The sequence below is a fragment of the Petromyzon marinus genome, chromosome 82 (assembly GCF_048934315.1).
Source record: "Petromyzon marinus isolate PM22_M1 ecotype Great Lakes invasive population chromosome 82, UKy_Petmar_22M1.pri1.0, whole genome shotgun sequence".
In the NCBI taxonomy this organism is placed as follows: Eukaryota; Metazoa; Chordata; class Hyperoartia; order Petromyzontiformes; family Petromyzontidae; genus Petromyzon; species Petromyzon marinus.
The window spans coordinates 3,879,639-3,896,035 of record NC_133747.1 but is presented as its reverse complement, the minus strand read 5'-3'; the positions used below and the strand labels follow the sequence as shown (position 1 = coordinate 3,896,035).

General features: G+C 45.3%; 1 protein-coding gene across 2 annotated transcripts in view; it reads left to right on the top strand.

Annotated features, from left to right (window-relative positions):
* Positions 1–9,451: 9,451 nt before the first annotated feature.
* The window catches only part of LOC142907714 (uncharacterized), a 43,223-nt gene continuing 36,277 nt past the window's right edge, over positions 9,452–16,397 (top strand). For both annotated transcript variants that reach the window (XM_076057368.1, XM_076057366.1), the window contains exon 1: positions 9,452–9,671. The gene's annotated coding sequence lies outside the window, so the exon portion shown is untranslated. The remainder of the gene's footprint in view (positions 9,672–16,397) is intronic.

Below are 16,397 nucleotides of genomic sequence, written 5' to 3'. Positions count from 1 at the left end.
TTTGGTCTTGTGTCGCAGCACATATGCTGCCAGGTTATTAACGATGAGCACTCGCCCCCGAAAGGACATTTGCAAAGCGAGGCATGCCCATGCCAGCAATTTACTCTCAATTATGTCGACCAGGTCCCATTGTTAGCGACGAGTGGTTTGCCCAGGTAGACTCCCAGGTACTTGATACTGTCAACCTGTCAACTGAATTTTCCTGGGAGAAGCACAGAAAGTACGCCGCACTGTGACCCCAAGCACAGAGCCTCACACTTGGACAAAGTTCACCCTGGCACAAGAGGCCTTCTCATACACTCCCACCACCCAGCAGAGTGTGGACATGTCCTCACATCGTTAACCACGATACATATGTTGTCTGTGTACGCAGAGACCTTGATGGCTGCATCTTCAGGTCCTGGAACCTTGAAACCAGACAGAGTTTGTTTCAAGTGGAGTAGGAGTGGCTCAATAGACAGGGTGGAAGTCGCCCAATAGAGGGCATCCCTGTCTGACCCCCCTTGTTATGGGAAAAGTGCTGCTGAGCCGCTGGTTGATTTTCATGAGGTGTGTACAGGAGCCTAACGTGAGAGATAAATGCCTGGCTGAAGCCGAAAGACGCTAGCAGTTTACCCAGCTACTCATGGCTCACTTTATCAAAGGCCTTCTCCTGATCCGAGATGAGGAGTCCATGTTGTGCGTTTCTGAAAGGGACATTGTATCTCTGACCATATTGATGTCATCATATATGCACTGGCTTGGGATACAATATGACTGTTCAGGCCGGATCAACTGACCCAACACCATCTTGAGACGGTTGGCCAGCACCTTGGAGAATATTTTACAATCGGCGCACAAGAGGAACACGGGTCACCAGTTTACAATGAGGCGCAGGGTGACCATCGCTCTCCTGCAGCTCTGTGAGAGTTCACCCTTCCGCAGGCTCTCTGTCAGAATTTCGATTTAAAGCTTTCGTGACTGCAATGATTCATCTTCTTTGGTTCTTTCGGTAAAGTCACGTAGAATGATAATAAAATAATAAATTGATAAAATAAAATAAAATAACACAATAATATTATTATTGTGTTATTTTATTTTATCAATTTATTATTTTATTATCATTCTACGTGACTTTACCGAAAGAACCAAAGAAGATCTCTGTCAGAAACTCAAGTAGGCAGGGGCCATGTTCATCCGAAAAGGCCACATAATACTCTACTGGCAGGCTGTCAATTCCCAGTGTTTTACCGGCTGGGAGCCGTTGCACCGTGGCATGGAGCTCCTCCAGGGTGACTGGGCTGTCAAGACGCACCCTCTCAGAGTAACCTAGGGTAGGGCATCGTCCAGAAACTCCTAGACAGCCCCGTCTTGTATGCCTTCGGCAGTAAATAAATCAGAATATAACTCCCTCGCAATCTTAGCGATCTGCCTCTTTAGATGTGACTGTTTCTTCATCTGGGGTTTATAAACTGAAAATATTGTTATTGCTCGCCGGTTTATTTTGTGAGCGAAAAAAAATATTTCGAGGGAGAATCCATTTGAGACAAGTGCTGCATCTTTTTGCCCACTAAAGACCGATGCGCTTGCTGGTCTGTGACTGTCCTGAAAAGCCGCTGCTTCTCCGGCAGCATCTCAGCCTCGTGTGTGCTCTGGGATGCGCTCAGCTCCGCCTCCAGCAGCAGCAGCAGCTCGTTCTGTAGGTGCTGTACCACCTTCTTTCTGGCGGTGGTGTGCTGGCTCAGAAATTGACAGAGAACCCGGACCTGTGCCTTTGTGTTGTCCCACCATTGCTGCCAAGAGTTGAAGCTGCTTTTGGCAGTCAACCAGTGAGCCAAAAAGGTATCCTCAAATTCCTTGTTCTCAAGCAGCTGCACGTTGAGTCTCCAGTAGGTTCTGCACTGCTCCGCTCAAATCTGGGAATTTGTAGCAGCACGGAGATGAAGTGGTGATCAGAAAATCCGGAAGGGACAATTTTACTGTCACCAAGCAAGTTCACACTGCTGGAGCTGACATACTGTACAGTCGATCCAGCTTGGCAAGGCTTATCCTCCTTTGAGAGCACCAGCAGCACCAGGAGTACTGCCGACGGGTGGGATGTTGTAGCTGCCACACATCAACCCAATCCAGTTTCAGCAGTAGTTCGGCTAATGGCCATGCAGATTTCAAATGAGGCTTGGTGGTGTTGTAGTCGAGAGCCGGGTCCAGGATGGAGTTGAAGTCTCCCCCCATGACCGTGCACACATCTTCTGTATTGTCTGTCGCCAGGGCATCCCGAAGCATGCCAAAGAAAAGCTTCCTCTCGGAATCTGTGCTCGGCGCATACACGTTAAAAAGCCTCAGCCTAGAATTATTGAAAACAAAGTCAACTGAAATTAAGAACCCTTTAATTATCTCTTTGAAGACCATGCTCTCTGGTACCAACCGCGAACTAAACACAATTGCCACTCCAGCGAGGTTGTCCTCAGCATGGCTGAAGGCCTGGCCATCTGGAATGTTCTCTAATTGGGCCTCCAGAGTGGTATCTAGGTGAGTTTCCTGGAGGAGAGTCACGTCTACCTTCTGTTCCTGAGGGAGCAGCAGATCTGGTCCCACATCTTGTCGCCACGAGCACTGTTGCAGTTCAGACTGGCTACCTTAATACTTGAAGTCATGATGGTGAGTGGTAGCAGTAGCTGTGTAGAATGAATTGTGAAGCCCATCATATCCGGGAAGAAGGCCTCGATCTTCACCCCACACTTCCTGTAGGTAGACTGCAGAAAATGGTGGATCTCCTTGGGCACATATTTATGCTCACTCTTGATTTGTGAAAAACTCATCACACTCGCATTGTCGCATAAGTTGGATGCTGACAACTCATTGTCAGAGTCCCCGTGTGTGATCGCTTGTGGCTGGGCAGACTCCTCTTGAGGCGACACAAACACCAGGGCCTCATCGAAATGGGGTGGCTCTCCTCTGCAGACTGAGTCTCTACAGCTACCTCTTCAGGTGAGGTGAACTGGCTGGTGCCCTCCAGCACTGTGGCACCAGCAGACACTGTGCCAGCCTGCAGCCCCTTTATTAGAGGCAGCCGAGGCAGCGTCCATTGACCAGGCCTCTTCCACCTCGCCAACCCCCCCCAGGCCGCAATCAACTGCTCTTGCTGGCATCGCTCTCCCTTCAGAGCCATCTGAGATGGCGTCCACTGGGGGTCGTTCCTCGGCCTCCACTGCATCTGGTGGGTCGGGCTTGTCGGCGGTGGCTACGCACTTGGACCTAGTGGCAGCGCGCCCTCCTCCGGCAGGGCTTCCCTTTGTGCTACGCTTTTGTGACTCGACCGTGGTGAAGCTGTCTTCACTTTCAGTCGACGGCTTAGTGTGTTCGGCCACCAAGTCAGTGGCCAGCTTTTGCTGCTGCACTGTCTAGCACCAGCTATGCAGCCTTCTATTTTTCCTTGGCATGGCAGTTTCTCTGAGCATGGCCGACACCACCGCACCTGAAGCACCGCTGCACCTCAGTCGACACGTACACGGTGTAGACGTCGCCGCCCACTGTGTATTTGATATTCACATCCAGCTCACGGTTGTGGGCGTTTAAAATTATGAGCGTTTGGTGCTGAAAAGACATGTGTTCCAGCTTCTGCTGCCACCTCCGCGATTTTCCCAAACCGCTGTAGATCTCGTTGCAAGCCGGCGTTTTTCAGGAAGGGTGGGGTGTTGGAGATGAGGACTTTTACAGCGATGGAAGCCAGAGGAGTGCACTGCAGAAATAGCTTCCCCTTAATGTTCAGACCCGTTCCCGGAACGTGCACCACCAAATCTTCCTTGGCCAGGAGCAAGACCACGCCACAGCTCATGTGTGAGGTGGCGAGGACACTTGCCAGACACAGGTCCCTCCAGCCGCAGCTACGTCCTCTATATTGACCTCTACTAGAGGAAAGCAGATGAGGCCATTATGCCGAGTAAGAGCCTCGTAAATATCCTATTGCCATTGTTGATATAGGGAGCAGCAACAATAAAACTAACGTGATAAGAAAAAGATATTTGAAAAAAATTACTGAAGCGAGGTGAGTGCCGTATGGGCAGAAAAGCACCAGGAAAACAGAAATGAAGAACACCACATGCATTAACAACTGTTTACAGTGAAGGGGAGAAGATTTGCGGACACAAGCCAACTCCGAGAGGAAAATAAAAGGTGCATAAAACTCTCTCAGGCGAGGTCAGGATAGAGGAAAAACTAGGCCCCTATGTGCGGATAGCAGGTTAGCAGGAGTGGCATGAGAACACACCCATTTCCCGGCGTGCAGAGAGAGAGAAAATAGAGAGCGAGAGGGGTGTATGGAGAGAGAGAGAAACACCGGTGCCAACCAGTTAAGGATTGTCGTACATTTACCAATGCCTCGCATTAAGTGTAAGAACTTTTATCTCAGAAACATAAGGGCTGTCGTGGGGAAAGATACCGCACAGGCTTTGCAGTGCGGAGGTCACTGGTTCAAGCCCATCTCCTGGCCAGGAAGGCGGTTTCAATAATGGGGCAAGTGCTCCTAATACCCCGCTCTATCCACTCAACAATATGGGGGCCCTCACAGTTGGTCAATAAGCACTAAGCAGGTACCGTGTGTGGTGAGGTAAAGTGTGGGAACTGTTAAAAGACAAGCAGAGGTGTGTTGCACATTTTTAGGATTGTCTAATGGTAATTAAAAAAAAAGCTTAAACAAATAAATAGCTTATCTACGGATGGTAGCCTTGTGAATGAAAATGGCCCTGCAGTTAAAATGTCTTCTCACGTCCAAGGACATATGCCCAGCCATGGCATAGGAGGTCACAGTGGCGCATTCTCCTGTACGGAGCATCTTCTGCAAATCGTAACGCAGCTCAGAAAACCAGGTTAGCTTTGTTTAAGTGACCCGACGAAGCAACCCAATACACTGCTACATGACTCGCTTGAAATGTTTATCACATAATTCACTCTTACTGGCCACATCAAGAAATCGGAACCAACACAGCTCTGTCACCATAAGTGGTACCAAGATGGGCAATGTCTGGCCTGAGCTGAAGGACAACTTTCGGGCTGCCTTTCATATTGGCCATCAACATCGTTCAAACAGCTTCTCAATGCGTGCATACACATGCACCACTCTAAAAACGCACTGGCCCTCTGCTTCACGGAGGATTTCAAAGATCCCGTGATATTGATTGAACAATTAAGCCATTGTGTGCTGGCGCTATTGTCAAGATTGTATAAATTCGTTAATAACACCACAGAGTACTCAATTGGGATTACACCTAGCAGCATCGCCCCCTACTGTGAACCTGATGTAGACTGTGTCTGCGACACACAGCAGTGCCTTCCTTTGTGATCGCCCTGCACCACAGGGATGGGAATGGACTGAATAACAATTGTGTAGTGGGTTCAACTGAGTCGCAGACGTAGACTTTGGAGGCAGCGCATTTATTTAGTTCCAACACACTCGTAGAACGGAGATATTAGACGAAGGGTTTCTTTCCCGGGATGAACAACCACGATCCCTCTCAGGACTCAGCTTATATTTTCTGCGGCGTGGCTGGCTCCGCCCTTGGCCACCTCCCCCTTCCAGACCCATCGGGAAGGACCTGGGTCCCCATCACGTGACCCCCCTAGCCCCCTCTTGGGGGCCCCCCTGTCATCTTAACCGGTCACGTGTCCTCCCGGGTCAACCAGAGTACCATAGCCTCACACGACCTTCATCTTAGGTCGGCACCCACACACCGTCTCCTGTAGAGCTGGCACTGCACTTACAACATGGTGCTATCCAGTGATGTTACTCAATGTACACCGTACCCCTCTAGGGCTGGTACTGCACCCACAACATGGTGACAATCCAGCGATGTCACTACAATTGTATTAAATCATAATTCTTAACATTCCTCCCACAACTCTCATGATCTCTCACCAGCCTTCACTAGGGTATTCACAGGACAATGCCAAGACATTTATGCTTCCCTATTTGCATCATCTTTGTGATGTTTAGCATTGTTCTCTGGTCTAACACTGGTGGAGAGACAAGGCAATAAAGAAGGCAGTCTCTGGTGTAGGCCAATCCATTTAAAATATAATGTGTACATTAGTAACAAAACATGTCTGTTTGCATGTTTTACCACACGTGTGATGTATCGTTAATGTTAAACTGATGCCTTGCTATAGGTGTCTATTTGGTGTATATCTTAACACCTCCTGTATTATTGCCCGGTAATGAAAAATAACTGATTTTAAAAACACGATCATACGTGGATTATTTAGTCGTGCTTATCAGTAGTGCCATTCAATACTAGAGTCATATAGGAGTTGATCTATAGTAGATGAATAACTACATAGGGGATGATTAACAACTTCACAGTTGAGTTGCTTGGTCAACTTCTGCAGTGATATCTAAGCCACAACCACGTGTCCAACACATGGCTTAGTTTGGTCTGCTGCCTTGCTTTGGGGAATTCCCGCTCCTGGCTGCACGTGTGCCCAGGGTAAACACCAGGACCGAATTGCGACATTGCTGGGGTCCTATGCTATGTCAAGCTAAATAGGCCCCATATGGGTCTTTTCATGTTGAACTTATGGATTTCTGTGTGGTGAGTCCATGGGTCTCTATATATATTGAATATATGGGTCTCTGTATTGTGAATCTATAGGTCTCCGTGTGTTGAGTCTACGGCTCTCTGTGTGGTGAGCCTATGGTTATCTGCATAATGAGCCTATGGGTATCTGTGTGGTGAGTCTATGGTTATCTGTGTGATGAGTCTATGGGTCTCTAAATGGTGAATCTATGGGTTTCTGTATGATGAATCACTGGGTCTTTGTGTAGTGAGTCTAAGGGGCTGTATGGGGTAAGTATATGGGTATCTGCATGGTGAGCCTATGGGTCTCTGTGTGGTGAGTCTGTGGCTCTGTGTGTGGCTATTCATTGGGTTTCTGTACAGTGAGTCTTTGGGTTTTTGTGTCCTGAGTCTATGGGTTTCTGTATGGGGAATCTATGGGGTTCTTTATGTTGAGTCTATGGCTCTTTGTGACGAGTCTATGGGTTTCTGTGTGGTGAGTTTTTAGCTCTGTGTGTGATGAGTCTATGGGTATCTGTGTGGTGAGTCTATGACTCTCAGTGTGGTGAGCATATGGTTATCTGTATGTTGAGTCGATAGCTCTGTGTGTGGCGAGTCTTTGGGTTTGTGTGTATTGACTCTATGGGTATTCCGTCTCGTGAGTCTATGGCTCTATGTGTGGTGAGTCTATATCTCTCTGTGTGATGAGTGTATGGGTTTCTGCATGACGAGTTTAAGGGGGTCTGTGTGGTGAGTCTATGACTATCTGTGTCCTGAGTCTATCGGTTTCTGTGTGGTAAGTCTATGGTTTCTGTATAGTCATTCTATGGGTCTCTGTATGGTGAGTTTTTAGCTTTGTGTGATGAGTCTATGGATATCTGTGTGTTGAGTCTAGTTTTCTATGTGTAGTGAGTCATGGTCCATTGTGTTGATTCTATGGCTTTCTGCGTGTTGGGTCTATGGGTATCTGCGTGGTTAGTCTATGCCTCTCTGTGTAGTGAGTCTAGCGGTATCTCTATTGTGAGTCTATTGGTTTCTGTGTGGTGAGTCTATGGGTCTCTCTGTGGTGAGGTAATGGGTCCCTGTCTACTGAGTCTATGGGTCTTAGTGTAGTGTGTTTATGAGTCTGTGTGGTGAATCTATGGGTCTGTTGTGTGATGAGTTTATGGGTCTCTGTGTGGTTAGCCTATGGGTGGTGAATCTTTGGGTATCAGTATGGTGACTACACGGGTCTTTGCTCGTTGTAATTACTGGCAAAACGTCGTACTCAGATTGTAAATGTTCTGGCTTGGCTCTCCAACACACCGGTGTGCTGTACTAGACTAGTGACGAATGGGCATGTTCTGTTTACGTGACAACCCTTACCAGTTGGTTGTGTTGGGTGGTGGCGGGTTTTAACGACACATTTACATATTTACGCGATCTAACCCAGAAAACTCTATTATGGAAAATTGCGGTTTTAGAGTGTAGTTTTTCCCTATCTCCTTTATTTTCCAACTCACTGTGTAACGCCTCTTGATACACTGAGTTTTCTTTTACGGAATTCGAAAAATACGGCTGTTTTTATTTTTTGTTGCCCATCCCTGCCCTAAGCTGTATCGTATGCCTAAATATGGCACTCTGTATGATGATGAGTACGAGTACACGCGTGTACACAGGGTATACACAAGTATGAAAGAGTACACACGTTTACACAGCAGACAGTGGGAGTCTTTTCGAGGCTTGTGCATAAATGATGTGGCTGATGAGTGTTGCAACAGACGAGACCCGCGTTCTTTTCAGTATTATAAAAATAAAGATAACCATGCAGAGATTGTATGTGGGCGGCTTCTGCATCCAGGCGTTTCGTTCTTGTTACCAAAAAAGAAAGAGGATATCTTACTTCTTGTTGGTTTTGTGATGGGTTCCGCTTTTTATTTCCAATACAATTAAAAAACACCACAGAGACAAAGATATCCTGTGTAGCCTAAATAATCTGTTGGGGCAAGTCCTGTTAGCGACCATCATATATGAAGGCCTGCACTGTGACACACGATGGAGTAGGTGGCCAGCACCACGGCTGGTCACCTGTCTCCCCAGGGGCGATGTTTCACTACACACTGCACAAGGAATTCGTTTGAGGCTGAGCTGACTTCGGGGTGGCCCAGTACCGGTTCAAATAATCGTCACTTATGTTGGTGGTAGCCGTGATCGGGAATCAAACTCGGGTAGCCGGGTTTGTAGAGTAAACCGCTCCCTATACTATGGCTCACACCGACGCACGAATCACACAGTTCCCCCGACAGTCAACACAACCTTGAAGGAGCTGCCCCACATTATTTAAGAACGCGATTCAAGGCTTTCATCAACAAAATTCTAGCCTCGACCAGCCAGTCCCTCATCGGAGGTTGCTATTTCAAAACCCTCTTTGTTCAGTTGACTCAGCGCATTATCCCCGTGGGGTAAAAAAATATATAAGTTGGGTACTGTACTACTTTGTATGGAAGTCAACAGTGGTTGTCCAATTGATACGCTCACCTTACCGTAGGATTGTAGAATGTTCAGGACTGTAAACAGGACATGAGCACAACGCCTCAATGCTCATTTTGAGTACGAAATCACTTTTGATGTTGACGCTCATTCTCGCCCCGAGCTACTCCTGCCACAATTTCAGGGTACCACTTGCAAGTAATGTTTCAGAATTCCGATATTTGCCAAGACGAGTCACGTGTATTGTCATTTTATCTGCGGGAGAAAAATCCGTGAACCCAACGGAAACCCCTGCAGAATGGTGCCTGGAGTCAGGAATCAAAACCCAGAGCTCTTATTTTTTCACAAAGCACAACAAGCGTTACCATTGTGCCACTACCAGGGCCTTCCATGAGGGGGGGGGGAGGTGCGAGGCCGGGGAAAACCCCCACTGGGGGCCCCCCGACACCTTAAAACTAAACCAGAAGTATTATTTATGATTAATTTATCTATGTGACTTTACCGAAAGAACCATAAAATATGAATTCCTGCAGTCACGAAAGTTTGAAGTCAAAATTTAACCGCCTCTGTGGGGAGGGTTTCCACATAACCATAAGATATTTTAACGAACTCCAAGACAAGAAAGCTCATCTGATCGAGTCACTCACATTTCTGAAGAGATGCCGCGACTCTAAGGTAATACCGATCTCATTTACACTGACTTCTGCTGCCGTCACATCTTCCAATGCCAAATGAATCTTGTTCAGGGCTAGCTTGGCCATGATCTCAGAGAGAATTAGACTGCTCCGTACTGAACTAGATCATTTAGACAAGACACTCTTGAAATCACACTTAACATTGACATCTGATTGGGAACATGTAGATAACCTGACTGCTTCATCAGCTGCTACAATGTCAGCTAAATATAATAATAACCTGAATTCCAAGTTTAACCTCCTTTCCAAGAAGAAATCAGACCCACATGTTAAAAAATTAGACGTTGACAAGGTTGTTATTAATCTGAGTAATAGCCCAATTTCCGATGGTGTAAAGTCGGTTTTAGCTCAAGGGTTAAACTTTGCAGTCACCCCCACACACATACCAGTGGATGACATCATTTCCCAGGTCGATGTAGCTCTTAAGGGTTTGGGACACATCGCTGCAGGCATGACAAGATCTGAAGTCGCTGCAACCCTCAAAAGCAATAAGATACCAGTCAGCAACATCAGTAAGGATGAGCGTTTTGAGTTATCTCAATTGAAAAGAGAGATATCGTCATCCTCTCGCCGAGAAGGGCAATGCCACGGTCATCATGGACAAAACAGTGTATAATAACAAAATTCAGGACCGTCTTAATGATGGTATTTACACAAAAAATAAAAGAGATCCCACCAACAGCCTCGTTACAAAAACGAACAGTATCATCACTGATTTAGCTTCATTAATTGAACAGACCAAACTGTTTTCCTTAAAACCTTCTGCTGCTAGACCACCCAGATTATACGGCTTAGCAAAAATCGATAAAGAAGGTACACCCCTTCGTCCCATCGTCTCCACCATTGGCTCACCCACCTACAAACTGGCCTGATATCTGAGACCTTGCAGCCATTCACTGGTAAGACCACCTCTTCTGTACTTAACTCAGCTCACCTGATATCGTCAATTAAAGACATCTCACTGTCCCCAGGTGATTTGCTCGTTAGTTTCGATGTAGTTTCTTTGTTAACCAAAGTTTTTGTGCCTGATACCATTGCAATAATTGAAGATTTGGTTCAACAAGGATGGAATGCTGATGTACTGGCCCTGGTGAGGCACTGCCTCACAAATACATACTTCACCTGGAATAGAAAATTCTACAAACAAACTGAAGGCCCCACAATGGGTTCTCTCTTATCTCCGGTTGTAGCCAATATTTTCATGGAACATTTTGAGACGGACGCCATCCAGGCATCCACTCTACACCTGTCCTTGTGGAAGAGGTGCGTAGATGACACGTTTGCCATCTGGCCACATGGCCGACCGGCTCTGAACCAATTCCTCAATCACATCAATTCCATAGACCTAGCCATCAAATTCACCATGGAAGTAGAAAAGGATGGCATGCTACCTTTCTTGGATGTCCTAATCAAAAAGAGACCTGATGACTCAATGAGCTATTCTGTCTACAGGAAAGTAACCCATACTGACGACTATCCAAAACCTGATTTCCACCACCACCACCCATCCCAGAAGAATTCCCTCATCAAAATACTACACTTTAGAGCTCAATGTATCTTCGACCATGAACACCTAACCAGTGAACTCAAACACGTATACCAAGCTCTCAAGGGGAATGGATACTCTGACTACACAATCCGCAAAGCCATCACCCCAACCGTGAGAAAGCAGCCATCTGAGGATCCAACCGAAATCATCACCTTGCCATACATAGCAGGGGTAACCAAAAATATTTTCAAAATCATGAACAAACACAAGATCCAGGTCCGATTTAAAAGAGTACATAAAATTCGTGATCTGATCCCATCTGTGAAGGACAAGATTCCTGACATGCAATATCCCGGCGTCTACAAACCAGGCTGTATCTGCAGCAGCAGTTTCATTGGGGAAACTAAGCGACATGTCTCGGACCGTGTCCGTGAGCTTAAGGCAGATTTGAAACATGGTAGGACCAATATTCCTGCCGTGGCTGAGCATTATTTTAATGCAACTGGCTCGCACGAAATTTATTTCTCTAAGACTATGGTACTTTGCAAGCCTACTGGCTATCAACAAAGATTCGTTCATGAAGCCATCCATATTTACAGATACAGACACAATTTCAACCAAGAGGATGGTTATAAGCTAAGCAATCATTGGAAAGATGACATCAACCACTTTGGGTCATGACTTCATTTGTGTTTTCTTGTCAACCTCCACCGTCAGCAGTGTGGGTGTGTGGAGCGAGGCGCAATGCTTTGATTGGTGTAGACTGTAGACCGACTGCCGGTGTGGGGCTTTCTCCTACATTAACATTAGCTGCCCCGCCCATCTCTAAACCTTTATAAACAGTTTGCCTTCAGAGGCTAATCTCCCTGTTCCTGATGACGACCGCTTGTGTTGCGATCGAAACGTTGTGATATTTTTTAATCACTTTATTTTTTTTATCATTCTTTTTTTTTATCTACGTGACTTTACCGAAAGAACCATAGAACAGCGTGACGTCAAAGCCTTGGGCCCCCCCAAACGGGGGGCCCGGGGTGGTCGCCCCAATTCGCTATGCACCCTTAAGGACGGCTGTAGCCACTAACCTGCTGCCCAATTGGGCTGGAAGATGGATGCGTGCAAAGGGAAGAGGGGGTAGAGAGGGGTGGGTTTTCCCGGAGAGTGCAGCTGCGAGTTGCTGTGGGGGATGGTAGACGCCGCTGGGTATTTGTCCAGAGGGAAGTACACACCGAATGCATGGCGTAAAGTTACACCCCACAAGGCTACATACGGGCTTTAGCATATGAGGCACACATTCACAAAAAACGGCCAGCAATCAAATTTATTTTCAGAGCATGTTTGTTCGCATGTTTTACCACAAGCATATGTGGTTAATGCAGACTCCATGCCTTGTGATAATCGGTGTCTATTTTGTCGTTGAACATCTTAACATCCCCTGTATTATTGCTAGAAAGGGAGAAGCATGTTCGATTTTTTTTAAATAACCAAAGTAGCATTTCATTATTTATTTGCAATGTGTTGTTACTCTTGTTTACCCAGGAATGCCTCACTGAGTCTGGATACTATTTTTCTGGAAAGTCCTATCGAATTTTTTTTTTTGCGGAAGGGAGTTGATGTTGCCTCTCCGTGCGTATTTTTTTGCTGAATACTTTTGGAGGAATTTTTTTCAGCATTGGAATGTGTTTTAGTTAAAGCAGGAAATCGCAGAACCCAGAAATCATCCATGCAGTGCAGGGGAGAGAAAACACACTTCACTCGCACACTCTACATAACAGGGGGGGTGGAGGGACCATGCAAACTCCACACAGAAGGGTGCCCCAGTTGTAAATTTAACCCAGGTGCTCTATTGCTATGAAGCATTGAGTGTTATGAAAAGTTTCTCTATATAATAAGATTCTGGAAAATACCGAATATTACAATGACCATTCAAATCAAGAATGACCATTGTGCCTGATCTATGGAGTCATCCAAGCTCTCACAAACCAAGGCCGAAATAATGTACATATTTAAGCATAATGAAAACACTCACTCTTTCTTCCGCCTGATGACGATCGCTTGCATTGCGATCGAAACGTCGTGATCTATTATTTTTTTCTACTTACATGACTTTACCGAAAGAAACAAAAATTATGGATTCCTGCAGTCACGAAAGTTTCAAATCAAGGTAATAACAATAATTTACAAAAATAGATCAGCACATAAACTCAACACTGCCCATAAACCAAACGCTGCCCATACAGTGAGGGAAAAAAGTGTTTGATCCCCTGCTGATTTTGTACGTTTGCCCACTGACAAAGAAATGATCAGTCTATAATTTTAATGGTAGGTTTATTTGAACAGTGAGAGACAGAATAACAACAACAAAATCCAGATAAACGCATGTCAAAAATGTTATAAATTAATTAGCATTATAATGAGGGAAATAAGTATTTGACCCCTCTGCAAAACATGACTTAGTACTTGGTGGCAAAACCCTTGTTGGCAATCACCAGGTTTGCACACATCTCAGGAGGGATTTTGTCCCACTCCTCTTTGCAGATCTTCTCCAAGTCATTAAGGTTTCGAGGCTGACGTTTGGCAACTCGAACCTTCAGCTCCCTCCACAGATTTTCTATGGGATTAAGGTCTGGAGACTGGCAAGGCCACCCCAGGACCTTAATGTGCCTCTTCTTGAGCCACTCCTTTGTTACCTTAGCCGTGTGTTTTGGGTCATTGTCATGCTGGAATACCCATCCACGACCCATTTTCAATGCCCTGGCTGAGGGAAGGAGGTTCGCACCCAAGATTTGACGGTACATGGCCCCGCCCATCGTCCCTTTGATGCGGTGAAGTTGTCCTGTCCCCTTAGCAGAAAAACACCCCCAAAGCATAATGTTTCCACCTCCATGTTTGACGGTGGGGATGGTGTTCTTGGGGTCACAGGCAGCATTCCTCCTCCTCCAAACACGGCGAGTTGAGTTGATGCCAAAGAGCTCCATTTTGGTCTCATCTGACCACAACACTTTCACCCAGTTGTTGTCTGAATTATTCAGATGTTCATTGGCAAACTTCAGACGGGCATGTATATGCACTTTCTTGAGCAGGGGGACCTTGCGGGCGCTGCAGGATTTCAGTCCTTCACGGCGTAGTGTTACCAATTGTTTTCTTAGTGACTATGGTCCCAGCTTCCTTGAGATCATTGACAAGATTCTCCCATGTAGTTCTGGGCTGATTCCTCACCGTTCTCATGATCATTGCAACTCCACGAGGTGAGATCTTGCATGGAGCCCCAGGCCGAAGGAGATTGACAGTTCTTTTGTGTTTCTTCCATTTGCGAATAATCGCACCAATTTTTGTCATCTTCTCACCAAGCTGCTTGGGAATGGTCTTGTAGCTCATTCCAATGTTATCAATAAACTCTATATATTCTCCAATCAGCTGAGCTACCAACAATAAGTCGTTATATATCACGATGCTATATGGAAAGATGTTTTAAACCATTTCGGTTCTTAATTAATTATTTTATGGTGACCTTCAGACCGCAGCTCTTTCGCTGGCATTGACTCTTAATACTTCTCACACCACGGTTAATGGTATGGTTTATAACATGATTATAAAAGCGCCTCGTAGCTGTTTCTCTCCTCTGTTCCGACCATGATGGACTCGTCCGTCTGAACGGGGCTCGTAGCGGTCCGTGGTGCTGATGTGGAGGGTAAGAATCCACCCATTTTTTTCGCCATATAGCATCGTGATATATAACGACTTATTGTTGGTAGCTCAGCTGATTGGAGAATATATAGAGTTTATTGATAACATTGAGGCAGTTTATATTTTAGTTTTTTATCTGTTTACTATATGGTATTCATTATATAGTGTAGTGTATACCCAGTTGATGTTAATAGCTCTGCTTATTGAAGAATATATTGAGTACATTTGTTATATTGATGTAATTTAGACTTAGGGTTTTTTTCATATCGGTTTACTGTATGATAGTTGAGTTGTTGCAACCCCTTTGGCGTCCATGCACGAGGTGCCTCTGTAGGTGTGTAGGCCTTGACTTGAGCATAGCTATGTCTGTGACCAGTCACAAGCTAATCCCTCAACTGTTTCAATGCTAAATTCTCCAGTTTGATATGTAAACCCCTTTGTCAAGGTGCCTCACTTCTCTCAACCAGCTTAAAAGACACTGCGAATCTTAGCGGCGTTCATTGAAGCTCTGTCGTCCCGACAGGTTTGTTCCTTTCACCTGAAGAAGGCCACTTGTGTTGTGGCCGAAACGTCGTGAGAATTTTATTGTTTTATTTTATTTTATTATTTTATTCTCATTCTACGTGACTTTACCGAAAGAACCAAAGAAGATGAATATGAATGATTAAAAAAAACATTCAGCATATATCATATTTGCTGGTGGCAAAGTCATAACTTCTAATGTAAATTAAGTGTAGGAAATATTAAAACTTAATTTAAAAGGCTGCCAAGATAGGCTTAGGATAAAAGGAGCTCATGCATTTTTTTCTTCCATGGGATTCTTTTGCCAGTATCAAGATGATGAAAAAAGGAAAAGCCTTTACCCATGCCGGATATCATACAGGAGATATTAAGATGAGCAAACACCAAAGTCTGCATTCACCATACATGCTTGTGGTAATACATGCAAACAAACATGCTATGATAATCATGTATGCATTGTCCTTGAAACTGATTGACCTACACCAGACAACCTCCTTTACGGCCTTGTCTCACCGGTGTTAGACCAGAGAATGCCAAAAAGCGAACAGTACAAAGACAATGGAAATCTAAAAGCATTAATAGCTCGGGTGGAGCAGTTTGCTGGTATCAAAATTATGAAAAAAATAGATTTTATCATTTCTGGTAAGAATACAGGAGGTGTTAAGATGTTCTAAATCCAAATAGACAGCTATTGTATTAATGCAGTGAACATTATCTTCATCAAAGATGTTCATCAAAGATTATGTCCACTGCACTGACGCCAGTGGGCTTACAAAGAAGACGCATTGTTCCATTTTAATGACCAAAATAAAGAACATCACTCAAGTTAGAGGAATAAAAACAATACAGTTTTGATTGTAATTAGTAATTTTACTTAGATTCGAGGTTTACAGTGTCACAATCGAGTGAGCATTGCAGCAATAACAGCAGTAGGAAGTACCTGGGCTCGATTCCCAACTCGCATGTTCCTCTGTGTTTGTTCTCCCCCGGTTTTGCAGGGGTTTCCTCTAG